At 40.1% G+C, this 13,854-nt stretch overlaps 2 long non-coding RNA genes across 4 annotated transcripts in view; both read right to left on the reverse strand.

The window, feature by feature from the left end:
* The window catches only part of LOC309717196, a 48,155-nt gene that overhangs the window by 17,067 nt on the left and 17,234 nt on the right, over positions 1–13,854 (reverse strand). The window lies entirely within an intron of this gene.
* Positions 1,785–6,033, reverse strand: LOC309717744. 3 transcript variants are annotated; one of them, XR_014279803.1, is made up of 5 exons: positions 5,687–6,033; positions 4,921–4,986; positions 4,431–4,585; positions 3,886–3,978; positions 1,785–3,593 (listed from the first exon to the last, which is right to left on the reverse strand). It is a non-coding gene; the product is annotated as an uncharacterized lncRNA (long non-coding RNA). The 3 variants fall into 3 exon arrangements; XR_014279804.1 differs by lacking the exon at positions 5,687–6,033 and adding an exon at positions 5,530–5,680; XR_014279805.1 differs by lacking the exon at positions 5,687–6,033 and having other exon boundaries at positions 4,921–5,680.

Consider the following 13,854-nt stretch of genomic DNA (forward strand, 5'->3'; position numbering starts at 1 on the left):
CCCTCTGTTCTGGCTCAAAGAAAGAGGCTAGGGTGGAAGAAGAAAGGAACTTTTATGCCTCTGAACCCCCACTAGTTTCCTCATCCCCCCTTGTCCTTGTGCATTGTAGCCTAGGCCTGAACCATGTGGCCAAGCTCCCAGGCTTCACTGTGCGACAAGAGAGGAGGAAGAGAGGCTGCAATTACTAAGCAGGTGATCAAAAAAAAAGAAAGTTAAATAGGACATTATCAAAATATTGGTAGGGAGTCATCGCTATAGGTGCTTCATACATTTATTGAAGAAACTGAAAAAATATGTTCTGTAATAAATGTAAAGAACAGAAAGGACCAAATCCTGGCAAAGACATGTAACAAATAAAGTAAAGAAAACTTCACTAGAATTACTAGCAAGGCAAAGAAATGGCACTATTAGATTTCCCAAAATGCCTACTTAGCTTGGAGCCATTGTATTTGGTTTCAATTTATACCAGCGGGAGGCTGCCGGATACCTTTCGTCTCTGGTAATGGCTTTCCCCCCCCCCCCAAACCGACTTGTCAACTCTAACAAGAAGTGCACCTTAAGGGATTTCAGTGGTCATAAGAAGTAGTGCTAGGAGCCTGGCCAAAGACTGTCACTCATGTCCAGAATAAAGACTATTTTTTTGTGACAGCACAGTTGGTTGTGGCGCAAAGTTGAGTTGCTGAAATGACAGCGTTTTGCTATTACCTACCCCGAGAGAGATGGAGGAGACTTTTGGAGAAATTAAAGCTGAGAGAGGGATAAGGGGTGTGGCAGAGGCATCTGATGTGAGGGAGCATCTGGTTGCAGGTGAAGGACCATATTTAACACTGGCAGAAGCCCAGTATTGTGTTTCCAGTGGATCCACATCTCTGGCTGTAAATTTGCCCCTTTCCTTGTGTAAATCTGTTCATTCTGTCCCTACAGTGTAAATCTCTTTCCATCTTTTACCCACTATTTTTTTAACTTCTTGGGCTACCAACAGGCAAACACACACACACCTATGTCACTGTCTTATCAGTACCTCCCTCTCTTATTCTTGTATCAAAAGCAACTGGAAAGAATGCCTTTGATAAATAGACAAACTCGCTTTTGTGCCTTCACAAAACCCATTTCATTTCACCTACACCGACAAGAGTGCGGTCTGTTACATCATATTTAGACAGTGTATATAGAGAAGAAAGGCAGCCATCACTCTATTTCACCCTTGCAACCTTTAGAGCTAAACTTGATCGCATATTTTTTCAGTGCATGTGTGCTTATATAGCTTATAAACCACCACAAGGCTACAGGCAGTAATATGAGTATAAAGGACCACACAAATGTAAAAATTCATGTTTGTTTTGTCAGTAAGGGGCTGTTATGCCAGTAGTTACACATATGTGATTGCGTTTCCCCTTATTAGAACTAATATGCTACACTCAAAAAAATGAAACGTTGACTTTAATTAAAATTATTTTGTCAACAGGTTCCACGAAATTGAATTATGTTAGTTTAAAGCAAAAATCTTTAGTTCATCTAATTTAAAAAAACTACTTAAGATTAACAAGACATATTTAAGACTAACTAAATCAAGTTATGTTGTATGAACAAAGATGATATATTTTCAGGTTAGATAGTTTAGATTAGTTACTTCAACACATTTCTTATTTGTGGCAGTAAAATGTTAAATTTAAGTTAGATTAATTCAAATATTATATTTTCAGCCACCTTGTGCTTTATTAATTAGTTTTACATAAATCTATTTTGTCAACAGGTTCCACACAAATGAATTAAGTACATCCAACTTATTTTTTAAAATTTCTTTTATTGCCAACACATTCAGTGAGCATTTGTGTAAACCCAGTCCAAAATAAAACACAACAGCTCATTAGGGTTAGTAATTAACAGTATGTAGACAGATGCAACATCAAGACTTTAAATTAAATGTCTGTATCTACCAGAAATAGAAGAGAAAAAAAAAACGCATTGAAGATCACATAACACATTGATAAGATGACACTTGAGTTATGCACATGTGATGCTAGTAAGGTCTGTGAGTGTTTTTTTCTTTTAGTGTCTAAAATGGATAGCAAAGTTGCTATTTGCAATGATTGCTTAGGGTCAGTCCAGTAACACAATGCCAATGAAGTGCTTTCTTTTAACAATGCAAAGTGAAGTGTCCACCTCAACAGCCACAATTTAAAAAAAATTTATGTAACAACAACAACAACAACAACAACAACAATAATAATCATAATAATAATAATAATAATAATAATAATAAATAGTCCACTGATATTAGCAATCAAAGAAAATTACATCACCATCCCAAATAAAACTTTAACAAAACATGCCAACATTATGGTCTAACAATAAAACAGCTTGTCAGCGTTCAGTTTTTTTGCAACAGCACAGCAGTAACCATTTAACACTCGCCACTGTCAACATTTATTTTACTAGTGTTTGGGCAAAAAACTTCAGATGTAAACATTTTAACATGGAAACAATTGTTCGTCTTTAAAAGTCCACAAAATATACATTCATCCTGCATTCCCAACTTGGATGATCTGATATCCTCGTGTTGGTGTTGTTCCCAGACCATCATGAAAATGTTGTCACATTGTTGTGACGTTATTCTTTTGCGCGCCAAGCCATTCGTGCATTTATGAAATTCCAATGTTGCAAGGACAATATCAATTCTGCTTACTGTTTATTAAAGGGTTACGGTTAGGGTTAGGGTCAGTTGATCGGCGGACAGAGGCGGTTTCACGCAGCTTAAGTACAGTTTTTTGTTTTACGCCGGTTTTTCCCGAAGTCGCAAAAGTATGACGTCACAACATTCTGATTGGTCACTTGCAATGTTGATCCTGGAACAACATTTAGTATGATGATCTGGAAACAACACCAACACGAGGATATCAGATCAACCTCCTAACTTACCCTTATTTTTAGTATGTATTGCAATTACCTTTACAATGCACACAATGTAACACAAACTGAATATGAACATATTTCCACCTCATAACAATATGCCTTGAACGCTAATATACACACCACCCTTCAACATTTCTGGTGCAGTATCATCTCTCAATTAAATCCTTTAAATCTCAATACTTTTGATTGTCTCTTACTAGCCCCCCACAACAGTAAAATCTCTCAAATTGTAGTAGTTTACAAACTTTTCAAAATGTTCTAAATTTCTCTTAAATGTAATTTTCCCGTTATCTGTCATTTACAAATTACCATTTTATTCCCATTCAGCCTCCGAAAAACTTCTGTCCATCTGACAGAACATTCATCATCCAAATTAAAGGTTGGCTTATTCATTCAGTGTATTCTTGAGCAACTGTACCTTGGTCAAGAGTATGCTGACATACAGATGAAGGAAGAGCTTCTGAAGTACTTCAAAGAAAGCTTTCAGTCTTGAGGTTAACTGAGATTCAGTGCATATATCCCACCCATTAAGAGTGCACATGCAGAGGCCAGGTCTTCCAGGTCATGCAGGACACACTAGATGGTTATACCCACATCGGCTGGAGGAGTGCTGGCATCAGCTCTTTCGATGGTAAAGATAGCAAGGGTAATTTGTTCCAGCTCCCTCTGAACAGCTGTAGCTTAGACACAAAAACATAGAAAAATGGCATCCAGTTTTAAAAAAAGAAAGAAAAAGGGCCAAAGCTACCCTTTAATGACGTAAACACAATATTAGGAACATGCACCCCAGTGTGCCACTATTTCAGACTACAGATTCAACGATAAATATAAATAGTTTGGGTATACAAGAAGATTTCCCAAAACATTTAAACAGGTTCCATGCAAATTACAACAACAACAACAACATGCAACAACATTAGTTATTCAAAATTTGGTTTAATACAGATAAAAAACTAAACTAAAATTACCAACCAATTATTCTTTGAAGAGGATGCTTGGGTCTTCATTCAGGTAAAAAGGTAGTGCCCTGAGGACACACTCCCTCCCCTTTTCAATACTTTCCTTCTGTAGAGAGTGGCAGAGATACAGGAAGAGAAAACAGATATACTTTAGGATGACAGAAACTCACATTATACGCAAAATGAATGACATATCCACTGCACAGATAGACATGTACACAAGACCAACTAATCATCACATGGACATGAATAGTTAACCTGTTGGGCAGGGTTTCCACCACATTATATATGTCCATAATGGAGGTAAAGACAAACTAATACATCATCTTTTTTGCATTCAAAACATAACATAAAAACATTCACTTCTGGTTTAACCTAAATCAAGGGATCAGATTTTACATATGTTTAGGTAATTTAAATTTTCCAACGTTTTGAGTACCAAACTTTGTCTTGCTTAATATAAATGTAAGTGCACTGTGCAGCTACCATACACTAGCTGTTTAAATTTGAAAATGATCTTATTAGCCATAATATTTTGCTACCAACAGAATAACGCACCTGTGTGGCTGGGGCCAAAGTTTGTCTAATTTTCTTCCCTGCAACGCCTCCTTTTTCTTGAAGACTTTTATGAGCTGGTCAGTGTATTGGTCAAGTTGTGTAAAAAGCCTTGGAACATGTGCAGCAGTAGTAATCCTCACATATTCTGCTTCCACCTGAAAATATGTCAACAAACACAACATACTGTACTGTATGTACACATATACAAACTAAAACTAATGTAGTAAGACCTCATTAAAGCTATAATTTTAACACAAACATTTACACAAAATGCTAATTGAGCCATTACAGCTTTTATTGTTATTTATCAAGTTCCAAAAAATATTGATCACAGCTGATCTGAAAAGAATTTCATGCCTCAGGCCCTTGAACTGCAACCTTTACCATGGTTCAGATGTGGAGAAGAAATAACAGGGGCATGGGATGGGTCACAAAAGAAAACTTAACTTATAAAACAGTTTTGTTTTTAAAAGTATAACAGTTCACATACCACATACAAGCTCAGCAATACCACATACACCACATCAGTATAGGAGGGAGCAGGTAAAGGCAGGATCTGAGATTTATAAAGTAAAACAAGAAATTCATTACTTAATTTCAAGAAGCAAATTATTGTTTGAATTACAACTAAATAAAATACTACTCAGAAGAAAAGCAAGAGATTGACACTGCCATGTGCTAACTTTCTATAGAAGCAATTATCACCAGGTCTGTCGACCTCCATTGTCTGTCCACTCATATGTCTTGAATAATTTTATTAAAAAAATTAAGTGTGTACTTTCACAAACTGTAATTTATAACTACATTGATATGTATAACTCCGCTAGGAAACATGCTGTATTTACAGACCATTTTTACATAGTACAGATTACTGATAGAGCAGAACAATGGTGTCACAGTGGCTTTCGCCCTTGACTTTTTGGATTTTAAATGTCACTTTATGCTATCCTTGCTATCCTATTCGATATTTCCGACTCTCGGATTACAGAAAAGGAATCCCAAGAAAGCAAATGGAAAAATAACCCCTTGAAAGAATAACCCCATGAACCCCTGTAGCTAATCCCTTAATAAAACAAAAAACAATAAAAATGTTTCTTACACAGTCCACAAAATAAGCATGTCCAGGACCCAGTAAAACTAATGTAAAACAAGCGCACGCAAACGATATAACATGTCTTGTAAGACAAACGCAAAATATAACCATGCTGGACATATAGATACTACACAACATAGTCAAAGAAAAAAAGTGGTCTTACCTCTCAAAGAAACAGTAGCTTGGCGCCAAAACAGCCTTTTTCAGTTAAATTTGAAGTCTTGCGCATGAGCAGGCACAAGCCGTGAAACCTTCTTGTTCTGCGCGGTTTCATTACAACTGTTTTTGCATTACTGCCACCTTGTGGATATACAAGGTATATCGATCCTAATTGACTTAACTTAAATGTTATGCGATCAAGTAACACATTAGTATTATGTACGTTGAATAATAGACACAATTACGTAGACTTGATTAGAAAAACATATGTTAACTTAACAAAAACATATATTTTAAGTAAAATGAAAATAAATAATTAATATACACTGAACAATCCACCTCATTCATTTTTTTGAGTGTATGTGCATGGTGGAGAGGGGAGGGGAGAGAATTACCATGCAAGGTACCCTACCTTTCGTGATCTTGATCATGAGAAAGTTTTTGAAGGTGTGTGTGCATGCATGCATTTTTGGAAGCACATGTGCGCCGCGTCTGTGTGGGCTCTGCGTATGCATAATAGTGTTTTCTGCTCGGCTGGCCATGCCAGTGTGCTCCTCTGTTCAGGTTGCACATGACCCTGACTCCATTGGGAGGCCTGTCTTTCATGTCCCCTGTTCAGTTCTGCCTCAAAATCTGGGTCAAAGGATAAAAGAATAACCCTTACTCGCTATGACACTAACACACACTGACACCCACAGCCCTTTATGAAAAATGACTTCCTGAAGATTCAAGTGGTAACAAGGTGCCATTGTGGAGGACACTGAAGTGGGCAACTTTTTAAATATAGCTTATGTAGCAGCAAACACATTGTCCTAAATCTAGATCCTGTCACCTTTCCCTGTTATCAACGGTTATTCACTGCACCATTTACTCATCCAGTCCCTCCCCGTGTAGCGTCTCCCTTGGTTTATTTCAGTGCATCTCAAAGCCGACCTTGCATGGACAATATGAGAAGTCGTCAGAAAGTCGATTAAGAATGTTGTGGCTCAGTATGTCCTGGCATCTCTTTGTCTGGCCATTTCTCTCTTACAGTCTTTCTTCCTCTGCCTCTTGTAGACTTTTACTCTCTCCCTCACTAAGCCTCTCCAACAATGCTGATCCTCTGGACCGGCTTCAACCCACAGAGGAGGATGGAGCCATGCTGGGGCATTTGTGCGTGTCAATGTGTGTGCAGGCATTCATGTGTAGTTGTATATATGTGTGTATATGTGTGTGTGTGTGTGTGTGTGTGGCAGTTTCGGAAGATGGTCCTTGCCAAAAGAACACAGTAAGCATCTGAAGTCCCATGTGTTTCCGAGCCGTTGCTGTCATTGAGGTCTTTTCTTTCTCCGGAAAAAAAAAAGACAGAGGGGAAGCAGGGAGTTGTTCTTGCACTGAGACCTCTGGTCTCTCTCTAACTTCAGTCCTGTGGGTCTCAGGCTTGGAACAGAACAGTGTGTGTGTGGATGATGTTAAGACCTACTGCCTGTCATAGATAAAGGCTGAAGACCTCCTAGTAGCACTGGGAGACAACCATCTGGGAGCACCACTTGCAGTGCATTATATCCATGCAACCCCCTACCGCGCACCCCTGTACTCACACAAAAACAGCATCCTTAGAAATCCACACTGAGTAAAGGAGAGCCCTGTCAGATTGATGGAGAAGTCCATTTGGCACACTTTTTTGTCTCCAACCACTATTTAAAAAATTGCTGAGCACAGACACCTCCCCACCTGACTCCTTCACTTCCAGCAGCCTGTGCATTCTTTCTACATCACCTCCTTGTCTTTATATCCTGCACAGCTCCCTGCTAATAGAAAAGGGGGGTGTAACTTATGTGTCATTGTGTGAACAGTCATCAGTGCCTGGCAGGGGTCTGTAATGACAAAAAGGTGTTTTTCTCTGCCAGCAAGCATGTTACAGTAGACAGGAGAAATTGAAGGCCACTTTGTGTCCTGGTTAATGTGCTAGTACATGTGTATCAGTGTGAGCATCCAAATTGCTCTATTTCAGCTTCAACACCTTTCGAATTGTTAACATCCCGGTCCACAGTTGTTCCAGCAGTATGCAGCTCCTTGGCTTGCTTTTCTGTGCAACCGGTAGCTCTACTGAAAAAAAAAAAAGGTTTTATTCTTCTTTGTACACCACCATGTGCTGTTCTTTTTATTTATAATGACCCGGACTGTGCAGATATGTAAATTCCAAGAAAAAGACTCTCTGTAGTGCACTCAAGCTTGATTATTTAAACAGCAGCAAATTATCAACAAAGAATTGTCTCCACACAATCCTAAAGAGACTGTTCCCTCATTCAAATCATGAATATCTCTTGCATCCCTACAGTGTTACCCAAAACCACCCATGCAGGCAATATTATTAGATTAAATTCTTCTTATGATTAAGGAGGTAAATAAGCAACTCGGCACTGATAGGAACGTTCTCATATACTGTGACATCTGGCACAATTCTGTGTTTTAAGCTGAAAAATGTCTCCAATCACGTAGGTTTTTAATACGCATATGTTGTTTACATGGGAAAATTGTCTGTAGCTGTAAAACCTTTCCAAATTCTTTAGATTGTCTACTGTATTGCTAGTTTCTCTCATTTATTGTTTTATCTGCAAACAAAAGTAATGCAGTAATTTCAGTGTCATTTCCTAGTGTACTTGTGAGTAACCCTCACAATGAAAAGAGCCCAACAGCTTGCCTATTAACAATGGCAGCACAGAAAAAGGCCACAAACAGCATGATGTGCATGCTAGTGAAGTATAAGTATGCTGAGGGTGGACAGCGCATGGAGGTATGACTCTATATTTATTTTGTTTCCTTTCCAATGATTCAGGTGCTGATCTTCTATCTTCACCAGCAGAACCATGAGGAGTGAGACACAGAGCCGCCCTGGGAAATTACCCTGTCGACAGACGGCTCATTGAGACTTTGTTAGTGCAGCCACCCAACCTAGTGCCTCTTCAGCTTGATCGAACAGAGCATCTCTCCATGACAGAGTAAACAAAGCATGATCACATGGATGATCAGGAAAAGAGGGTTTTTCTCATGCGATTAAATCGCTGCCAAACTTTGATTTGTGTGTTCATGTATGTTATTTGCACGCCAGTTAACTGGTAGAAATCTTATGTGGAAAGTGCATGCCTTCCTTTTTTGTTTTGCTTTTAATTAAGCATATTCAATCTGAATGGTGCATTGTGAGGCTGTTTCATACATGAACGTGTATAATATTCTACATTTAGTTGTTTGGGTGTTTATAAACTGCAAATGTTTGTGGGTTTTTAAATATATACATATATATGTGTGTGTGTGTGCTTGTGTGTGCGCGCACACTTTTCTGTCTGCCTGCTGGTCTGTATGCGTTTCTTTGGCAGCAAAGAATGTCTGTGTTGAGGAGACAGAAGAAGCAGAGAAGAGGTATAAGTCTGAGACTGCAAGTAAACAACCTGCAGTAGCTACAGTAAGTGTCAGTGTTCCTTCCCCTGCTTCCCTGCCTTCCTCCTTTACTTTTCATTCCTGTGCTTAAACAAACATACACAGCTATTGTGCTGCCAAGTTGCCGAAGAACTTGCTCAGCAAACTTCATTGTGCCTCTGCTTAGCTTTTTGTGCCTAAATTGATAATTGAATTGACTATCGCCATGTAATCAATTAGGGTGTTCATCCCCAGCTCTGAATCAAACAGTTAATTGGCTTGTGCCACAGAGAGCCTGAGACGGAAATCAGGCTGGTGCAGGAGGGACTGTTGGATTACGACAGATGGGCTCCCGGACCTATTTGCATTGTGTATAACTTTAAGTCTTTGATTGCCTTCTGGTTTGGAAATTGCCTGGGTGTGTGAAGCACACAGGTTGATATTGGACCTCGGTGACAAATCCTGCCTGTTTTAGAGAAGCAGGTAGGAATATAAATATATAGAGAGCGCAAACACAGCTGGTTATCTCTTTGCTTTGATCACAATCTTTCAGACAGATGCATGCAGGTTTCTCTTCCATTAAACACCCTTTGTTACTTTTTACCCAATGTCCGGAAAAATTCTTTGCCACCTGCAGTCAGCACTGCTTTGTCTGAACACACAGAGAGAGCAAAGCATTTCAAGTCCAAACAACCCTGCCGTATTGATCCACCCCACACCTTATTCCATTTTGTCCTCTAAAACATGCCTTTTCACTCAGTTGACTTCTATTCAAAGCCATCCAGAGAGACCTGTGTCAATGGGGAAGCTTGACTTCATTCCATAGCTCTGGAAGCCCCCTGGGGACCAAGCATAGGCTGCTAGACCATGACAGGCAGGGGGCTAATAGGCCGGATAGGATTGGATAAAAGAAGAGAGGGGGGTTGTTGCAAAAAAAAGTTTTAAGACCAGGACACCGCCATCTGCTTTTGTGGTGATGAGCATCAAAGCCTGAAGGAGCTCTGTTGGGTCCCTCTTTCATAGGGCCGTCCTACATATGGGCTTCATATTTCACCAGGACGGACAGTCAGCAAGGCCCATTGGGCCACAGCCGAGGCCACTATTCTGTCTCCCTGCATGGTTTCCAGCCTTTGAGAAGAGCAGCAAGATTACTTTTATTTCTCCAGAGAAATGTGGCTAATAAATGACCAGGCCTGACCCAGAGGATTTGGGCCCACAACCCCTCCTTACTAAATGGAGGTAAAGAAGAAGAAGGGCTCTGTGGATATGTTCCTGTTGAGGAAAAAATGTTCGAGAAATGGGTCAACGCATGGCTCAAACGACATGCTCCCAGGGTGATTAATTATTAAAGTGACTAATACTACATTTGCCTGGCAGCACTATGGGCTTCGGTCGGCATTGGTGGCACCCTAACAATAATCAGCCCTGCTGCATCTTTTATATCCATCAGCCACTCTTCGTCCCCCCCTGTCTCTCTGACTTCCCCTTAATCTTTCTTATTTTGCCCTTACAGATTTCTGTCTTCCTCTCCTCTTTCTCCCACTTGACAAACACAGACCTCATTATCTAATAATGCCTTTTTACTCATTATCTCAGTCCCGCCTTTCCTCTTCTTTCAGCCCCTTCTCTTGTTTCCCCACTGACGTTATCTCACATCCTCTATATCTATAAGAAAGATTGGCAGAAAAGTGTAAAGCTCGATGAGAAACATGGAGGCCAAACAAATATCAGCGCTGAGGGAAAGCAGCCACTCTTCACTAACTGCACTTCTCTTTTGCCTTTTGCTAGACTTTGCCTGCCTCAAGGTAGCATATGGCATTCTCTCAGACTGCTGGACTTGTTGGCCTCCCACACAACAGTCTGCATCCATCTCCGCCTCACTCACAGCTCCTTTATGGGCTCTCCAACAGTTATTTTCTCCCATATCCCTTTCCCCTGATACTGTGCGGAGAGCCCCATCCCTCCACATTCTATTTCACACAGCCACACTTCAGTGAGGTTCACTGCAGAGATGGCTCAGGTCTGGCAGTTGGTGAGAGGAGGGCGGTCGAGTCTGGAAGACACAGTCATTAGTTAAATATTAGCCAGACTGTGCTCTATTCCCCTAACATCCAGGGGAAGGGTGTAAGAGTCATACCCTACCAAAACAATAGGCCATAGGGGAATGGCTCTGTGCCCTCATGCTTAGATATACAGTACAAAGACCTCCCTTTCCCCTAAACCCATACAGATGATGCCCTTTTTCTTAAATTTTATATAAAAGGTACAGTGTGATAGTGTCAAATAGGTAAAAGCAAAAAGAAGAACAACAGCAATACGGCCCACAAATGCAGGAGGGGAACGTGACCAGACATATTGGTTCTGTGTGCTATGCCTTCAGATGCATCAATCCTGAGGTGAGGATAAAAACGTTAGGTCTCACAGTCAAGTTGAACAGATGGTTGCACATTGTGAAAGTTGTGTAAGCACTTATTTACTGCACTTTTAAATCATGGCTGGGGGATATTGGAAGCGAAAGCAGTCATTTACTGTTCGATAAAAATCACAGTCTAGGACCCCAACGCACGAGTTTCTAGCATGGAGCTGTGGCATCTTTGAATTACTGCCGAGTCGCTGTGATATGTTTCTGATTTGAAGACTATAAGGCACAGCACCACCTTGGAAGATGACCAGTGTAAATGGGAATTTAAAAAAAAAAAGTTGTAAAAGCAAAAAAAGGATGTTGTCTATTGTTTGCCTCTGGATATGAAGATAATTCAATCCATTTTTATTTATATAGCACCAAATCACAACAACTGTCGCCTCAAGCTTAGTCAACTTATTTGGTGATCATAATGACAACTCTGTGGACAATGGTCAGAGTTCTAGATCATGGTAGGAGTGATGGTTTGTCTATGTTTTTCACTCAGTGTGTGTGTGTGTGCGTGGGAGCCACAAGGCTCACACATGCAGTGCACAGGATTCACGCTGTTTGTGTGGTGTAGGGTGTATGGAATTCATGCTGTGAGACTCAGAGATCATCTCTGCTCTGCCCAGGAAGCCTCTGGTCAGACAACAGATATCTCAGCACACTCCTTCTCTTCTCTTTTTGTTCTGCTTCCTTCTCCTATGCCTACTTTTCCTCTGCTGTCTTCAGGTTAGATGTATACACAGCATTCTGCATATGAAAGCACTGTTAAATAAACCACATCCAACATTACAATTTGCTTTTGTGAAAAAGTTATAAGGTCTATCTATAGCTGTAAGATTTTGCTTTTTTTATACTTGTATTTCCTTCTTTTTCTTAGCTAAGCAGTCATCTCGTCGTCTCGTGTTTTTTTGACAAAGAAAGGTGGTTAAGGAGAAATATTTGAGCTGGTAAATCATACACATTGGCCACATACACCTCAGATACTAAATAAGCAACATATTTATACCTTAAAGACTAAATGACCCATAACAGATAATCTGTGAAATTGTTTTGCTGCATCCATATGTTCCCAGCCTTGCTCTTTGTCTTTCTATAGAATCCCCAACAGAGCAAACTGGGCAGGTGTGAGCAATTAGTCAAATTCAGTAAAGCACTCGTCTGCTTTCTGGCCTTTTCTCTCCTGGGTCCCAGACAAGGTTCACTGGGTGGGCAAAAGTGCAATTAGTTCAATTTGGTAGCCTTGATTCATCTAACAGCAGCACACAGTGCACACTCTCACAGCAGTAAAACACTGCATATACCTGACTTTGATGCAGAAGTTCAGGACATTTGAAGCTACTGCAATTACAGCAAGATTTCTCTAATACAGAGAGTGACAGAGACCTGACGTCGACACGCAATTTCTGATTTTCTGCCGCTGAACTGAAGTCTCTGTCGACTTAAAGGAAACTGTTGTACCAGGGCTGCCGTCGGCTATTTTTACACTAGCAGGCGTCACAACTCTAAATGGGAATCTCTTGTTGTGTTGTTGCAGGTAACACTGAAGATCTTGTTGTGTTCATTTGTAGTCATTTTCAAGTGAAAAATTACTCTTAAGTCTTTTGAGAAGAAACTCCTAAAAACTGTTTCAACTCAAGATTAAGACGCAGATCAGCCAACTGTCAGTCACTTCTGTCAATCGACAGTCATGTGACAGACAGACAAGTCTTTTATAAAATTTCACAGTAATTTCCCAGATGACCACCAGAGCACATACAAGAGGCCTATTGAATAAAAAAAATGACTGAAGGGTTTATACCTGTCATCAGTGCTGGACATTAACTCCATAGTGGATACAGCCACAAGCCAGAGAGTCTGCTGCTTTCGTTGCCTAAAGGTTTAAACAAAACCCCCAAAGCTGACTCTAAAAAACTGAAGCATAAAAAGCATCAAATTGTGGTTTTAAAGCTGCTGCACCACATCTTAGTTGACTGCAGTCAGCCCACTCTAACTGCCCAATTTTGTCCACGAACTTCCCCCAAATATTGCTTTGTGGGGTTTAAAAATTTCAAATAATTATGTGGTCAGAGTTAATTAAACTTACTGGGGCCTGCATTTTATACTCATATGGCCTCCATGATTACACAAGTTGAAATATTTGGTTTCTTTTGGAGCCTGCATTATTCCAAGCCTGCAAAGAATTAAGAATATAGTACAGTTACCACATTCACAGTAAATGAGGTTCAAGTCTCGTCCATATGGCATGTATTTGCCATGCCGACCCAGTAGCATTGCTGCACACACATGTGCATATCCTTTTAATCAATTAATCTTTGGATTTCATGGGAGTGTCAGCTGGTAGCACTCGGGATCCCATCCAGCTTTTC

Source organism: Aulonocara stuartgranti (genome assembly GCF_965226115.1).
Source record: "Aulonocara stuartgranti genome assembly, chromosome: 11".
Lineage (NCBI taxonomy): Eukaryota > Metazoa > Chordata > Actinopteri > Cichliformes > Cichlidae > Aulonocara > Aulonocara stuartgranti.